Source organism: Neolamprologus multifasciatus, chromosome 2 (genome assembly GCF_963576455.1).
Source record: "Neolamprologus multifasciatus chromosome 2, fNeoMul1.2, whole genome shotgun sequence".
Classification (NCBI taxonomy): domain Eukaryota; kingdom Metazoa; phylum Chordata; class Actinopteri; order Cichliformes; family Cichlidae; genus Neolamprologus; species Neolamprologus multifasciatus.
Window position 1 is genome coordinate 17,950,049 of NC_140440.1, and position 6,063 is coordinate 17,956,111.

General features: G+C 38.7%; 1 protein-coding gene and 1 long non-coding RNA gene across 5 annotated transcripts in view; both read left to right on the forward strand.

Moving 5' to 3' along the window:
• il1rapl2 (interleukin 1 receptor accessory protein-like 2) overlaps positions 1-6,063 on the forward strand; it is a 518,624-nt gene that overhangs the window by 169,500 nt on the left and 343,061 nt on the right. The gene's annotated exons all lie outside the window — the stretch shown is intronic.
• Positions 150-6,063, forward strand: part of LOC146524184 (uncharacterized) — a 33,346-nt gene continuing 27,432 nt past the window's right edge. The window contains exon 1 of the long non-coding RNA XR_014877542.1: positions 150-6,054. This is a non-coding gene — a long non-coding RNA (uncharacterized LOC146524184). The remainder of the gene's footprint in view (positions 6,055-6,063) is intronic.

The following is a 6,063-nucleotide window of genomic DNA, read 5'->3' on the forward strand; positions in this document are numbered from 1 at the left end:
TGAAATAGAAACACTCATTTTTAACACTCGATTTTAACTACTATCATTTTACACCTCAGAGTTACATTAAAAGAATGTGACTCTACTTAGAGTAAAATTAACTCTAAGACTACTAACACCAAAACATTTAACACTTTTGAATTTGCTGTGTATGCAGCATTTAATACCAATGAAAGAAGAAAAATGCTATACTTTGTTTCTTAGTTGATCAGCATCACACTTTGCTTAGAAAGTTCAATCTTTAAGTTTATGATTTATTTTCTGAGGGCTAGGTGAAACTTGACTGTGGAGGTGATCAGAAGGAGTAGAGCTCAGAGGGAAAAACTTACTCTATCAAGAAACTACAAACTGTGCCTGCCAGTGCCTTTAGAGCTTACTAAGTAGTTCACTTATTCATTGTTCCTGCAAAGAGCTGCAGGTGCCAGTAACGTCTGTCAGCTTTGATTATACTGTGATATGAATATTGCCCTCCCACTAGTGGACAAAACATGATACATTTTCTTTTTCAAGGAAATGGATATCGAGACTGCTATCTGCTGACTTGATTGATTCAGATGAAAAGTACATTTCATTTGCTATATGGTGTGTACCATAAAGCTGTATGCAGTATGACAACTTAACAGTGGCAAATTCATGAAAGTTTAAATGAAGAGGGACTAATCTTTTACTTTTACACCTTTAGGATCAATACTTTGTGTTGACATTGTCATAAGAAATGAAAGAAATATGTGTACCATATTGCATAAAACAAACTATGGGTCAGACATCTGCTTACCTTCAGATTGGACAGGCTGCCTGTGACTTAATAAATGATGAGATATGACAAATAATACATGTACTGCAATTGTTTGCGTTGTTGACTGGCACAATATAAATGTGCTCATTATTCCTCAAGACACAGTTGTGATAGAGTTGAATTAGCATGTGCATCTCACCTCTCCCTGTGTGCTTCATCTTCCTGTTTCCATTCCTGTCCGCTTTTGTCTCTCCCTCCCACCATCCCTTTATTTTACCACCACTCTACCTCACTCCCATCACTTCTTCTCAGCCCCTCTCTCATCCCTGCTGTTTGGTAAAGATGACTGAGTGTGAAGATATGATGAAATATTTCCTGTCATCATTATGAATTAGCCTTTGCACGAACCGGCACGCACACACTGCTGCAGATGTGCATACACACATGTATGCACACACAGCAAGGCCCATGTATCATATCAAGGTCTCTTGAGACAGTTTAACAGTGATGTCATTGATCTCAGCTGGCTATCATCACAGAAGCTGACACATACTGCAACAAAGCACAGCCAGGACACTTTCATGAGGCCCTATCTGGGTCTAAGAACATACATTTGAGCTGAAGCGAAGAAACTGATGATTAAAGCAAATGGCTTAAACACCTGCTGCATATATAAGCTATGGCTGACATGTAGTACAGAAGATGTATTTTTTTTCCTTTTTTCTGCAGGTTAGTCTTTTTTTTTTTTTTTTTTTTAAAAAAGCTATTTATACTGTAGTACCTTTGTGCCATAGCTGGAAGAACTAGATAGCCTGTCTCTGTAGGTTTGTGATATTGATGCAAACCTACACAGAGGCTCAGGAGGTGGAGCAGGTCATCTACTGATTGGAAGGTTGGTGGTTTGATCCCTGGCTCCTCCAGTCCGTCTCCAACACGCTCTCATCCCAAAATGTAACATATTACGCTATGTGACAAATCATCGGTATGTTAAGCTTTCAGCAACTCCACACATCTCAGGTTTGTTTAAATCTGGGAGTCTGTAATCATTTGCCCCTTAAGTGCAAACAGGCGTGGATGGTTCAAGGTAACCTGGACAACAGTTAGTCTTCACAAGACAAGGCATGTATCGTGTGTTACATGGAACTGATGTAGGCACTGTTAACTGTACAAGTTTCATGATGCTATTAACCAACAGCTGGCAAATGAATAATACCAGATAGCACACAATAACACAATATAACAATAACACAATATTCTTATCTAAAAGCCTTAAACATCTCAGTGCAGAATTTCAATGCGATTCTGGTTCGACGGTCAAGTCAAAGTAAACATAGCTGAGATGTCTCCATAGCTGACACAGGGAAGCCGGCTACTTCAGAACCCTCTGAAAGAGTAATACACTCTGACTCGTACCATCTGCTGCTGTCTACCAGCCCTCCGCCAAAGCTGAGCACACTGCAATGAAGAAAAGTGGAGCAACTCAAGAGAAAAGCAATTGTCATGATGGAGAAAACGTCTTTCTGGTTACTATGCTGTTATTTTACTTCAGTGCTGAGCAATGCTCCTCTCATTTCCAAATGAAGAGGCTGTGTTGTGTTATCCTTAAATATAGATGAGAAAAAAAACTATAATAGCCTCATAAATCAATATTATTTTGTCATTTTGGAGAATAATGGATATATTAATATGGATCCCGAAATGAACTGGACACAAATCCAACTACAAGCAGAGGCAGATTCTTTATAAACTCCAAAGCAAAAACTCAAATTATTCAGGCCACTCTTGAGGCTGGCTCTAAAAGCCACAACACAATAGCTCATTCACTCATGCATGCTTTGTTAGCCACAGCATGCAACGCCTTTGGCATGCAACAACTGCTGCACTGCAATACACACAGTTGTGATTTTGAAGCAGAAGCCTTAGTTTTCGACAAGAAAACAGGATCTTGTCATGCAACGTCTGGGCGTTTGCTCGGGGTCGATTGAGTTTAGACTGGAAATGGAAGTAATAAAAAAATTGGAATAATAAATGCTTTGTTTTGTGTGATTAGAACTTCTTTTGCGCTGAGCGTTGACTTAAATGTTAAATCTAGATCTCTTGATACAAACCTGCTGCATTGTAAATTAGATTGTTAACTGTAATGTCCTTTTGGGTGGTTACTATGCAGTCCTCTTTGTCTGCCTAACCAAATCAACATGAGAGAAATGTCTACATTTGCAAAGTAACAAAAAATATACTACGTGAATGACTAATAATAAATGAGTAATATGTGAATAAGTCAATAATGTGGAACTTAAACTGGGCTTTTGTTTAAGCACTGACAGACTGTTAACTTCAGTGTTAGCAGCAAGTATGACTGAAATAAATCCCATTTCTTTTTTATAGATATTTATTCTGTTTCATTGCAACACTTTCTAAAACTCTAAATACATTTCTCTGTTAGTTATGGACAAACCCATATTCATTGCAAATGATATCATATCATTACATAACAAAGCTTTCCTATAGGACAGTAGCTGTCTCTGCAGGTGTTGTCTACTACTTTCAACATGACCTGACAATTGGTTCTTATCACATATACGGTCTTATGTTACAATATTTTATGAAGTCACACCATTTACAGTCTTTAACCAAGTGAGTTCACTGACCTATACATGGACTATTAGCCTCTACAGAAGAAATGTCAGAATTTCAATTTCAACAATTGTCACACAGTTCATTGGATAAACATTGTCCTTTGCATGTATCCATATATTGAACTTTTTTGAAGACGTCTTTCTGACAAAATTTCCTTCCTATACTTGTACAGTTTTATGAAAATGGGCATCTTTCAACATATCTTTTCTAAACAGCTGCTCAACACTGGTAGGATCTCATGTGATGTTCAGCATTGTTTTGTGCTGCAAAAAATATCTCATTACTTTCACAGAGTCGAAAGATGAGTTTGAACTCTGAATCTTAGAACACATGACTGAGCATCAACAGAATCTCTGCACGACCCAGTTTTCCACATCACTTGGTTATAAAACAGAAGTTAAAAGTCAGCGCTATCGATGGACACAGCTCCACAAAACAAAAAAAAGTTTTTTAAAAAAAATCCCAACAGATTAGATAATAGAAATGCACGAGAGCTAGAAAGCTCTTAGGGTCAGTGGTTATGTTAATGTCAGCTGTCAGAACCAATCCATATGTCTGTCCGATAAGCAGTGTTGTTGATGGAGGGTATGCATGTGACATACCCAGATAGCAGAAATTATGACAACGCTTCACTGCCTTATTCCTAGAAACTGAAAGCTTGTATACATATAGTCAATACATGCTGCAGGATAATCTGCAGCATATGCTGATTTTTAGGCAATGGTAGATTTACAACAATGGATTTGGAAGTACACATCCTGGTTCAATATAAAAGCACCAGTTTGAGTTGTGTGTTTTTTTTTTTGTTCTGTTTTTTTGTTTTGTTATTGGCATTAATAGATCAATTCTAATTTGTCAATGCTTAGAAGCCTAAAAGGCTTTGTTCCAGTAGGGAACTGCAAAACTGTGACTGCGTCCAATGAGGTCAATCAGATAATAAGCTGTCTCAGGTGAACTTTCATTTTTAACTTGGTATTTGTTTCAAGATGAGTTGGTTGGATGATGGGTTAGAGTATCTTCTCTCTGATAAAGCGTAGTATAATAACAGCAAACATCCTCACATGAAGGCCTTGCATGAAGACCAAGTCATTTATCTATAAGACACTAAAGTTAAGAACCGCTGGCTAGGCCTGATCACATGAGCAAGTTTGGCTATGTCTCGGTGCTTTCTATTCACCGTCCAATGAGTGCATCAGGAGCAACTCGGGGGTCAACATCTTACCTACATATACTTGGACTTAGACTCTGGAGGAGCCAGGGATTGAACCTCCAACCGTCTGATTAGAAGATTCAATTCAATTCAATTTTATTTATATAGCGCCAAATCACAAAAAAAGTTGCCTCAAGGCGCTTCATAGGTACAGAGAAAAACCCAACAATCATATGACCCCCTATGAGCAAGCACTTTGGCGACAATGGGAATGAAAAACTCCGTTTTAACAGGAAGAAACCTCCGGCAGAACCAGGCTCAGGGAGGGGCGGGGCCATCTGCTGCGACCGGTTGGGATGAGAGAAGGAAGACAGGATAAAGACATGCTGTGGAAGAGAGACAGAGATTAATAACAGATATGATTCAATGCAGAGAGGTCTATTAACACATAGTGAGTGAGAAAGGTGACTGGAAAGGGAAAACTCAGTGCATCATGGGAATCCCCGGCAGCCTACGTCTATTGCAGCGTAACTAAGGGAGGATTCAGGGTCACTTGGTCCAGCCCTAACTATATGCTTTAACAAAACGGAAAGTTTGAAGCCTAATCTTAAAAGTAGAGATAGTGTCTGTCTCCTGAATCCAAACTAGAAGCTGGATCCACAGAAGAGGGGCCTGAAAACTGAAGGCTCTGCCTCCCATTCTACTTTTAAATACTCTAGGAACAACAAGCAGGCCTGCAGTGTGAGAGCGACCTAGATGACCTGTTTGACCTGCTAAGCCCTCTTTAAGATACTTGACCTGAAGACAATAGTTTGAGACATGACTGGGGCAGTGTTTTGTTTATTTTTATCTTGATGTTAAGGTGGCTCTGCTCAGTGGTTAGCACTGTCACTTTACAGTAAGAAGGTTATTCAGTCAAACCTTCTGGTTTGTTTGGTCCTTTTTTGTGGGGAGTTTGCATCTTCCCCCATTACCTGCCGTGGTTTCCTCCAGGTTCTCCAGTTTATTCACACAGTCAAAAGGTTTGTTTGAGTGATTTGACTTTAAGTTGGTTATGGACATGAATTTGAACATCTAATGTTGTCCGTGTAAACTTTTTGATGAACTGGTGACCTGTCCATGTTTAAGTACAATGCACATTAAGGTTTCTCCCACACGAGCACAGCAGATGTCCCAGATGTTGAAGGAACCCCGCTGAAATAACTAAGGTCATGTGAAGTTTATCTGATCTGATGTCAGTTTGTATGGACTGTCAGCATCCTGAGATTCCCTATAGAAAATCTGTCAAGCTAAGGAGAATTTATTTAAGAAAGACTGGAAGCTCAACACACTACCAATATAACCCATTTTCAAAAGACTTTTATCCTGGTTTGAGTCTTAATAACACTAAAGTGTTTTCTTGATTGCTGTAATATAACAAGTGAAGCATTCTACCAAATTATACTTTGTTTATACAACAGCTGCCAAAATGTGGTTGATTTTTCAAGTTCCAAAAAGATGGAGTACCATATTGTAATGACTAAAGTACCCTGTAATAATA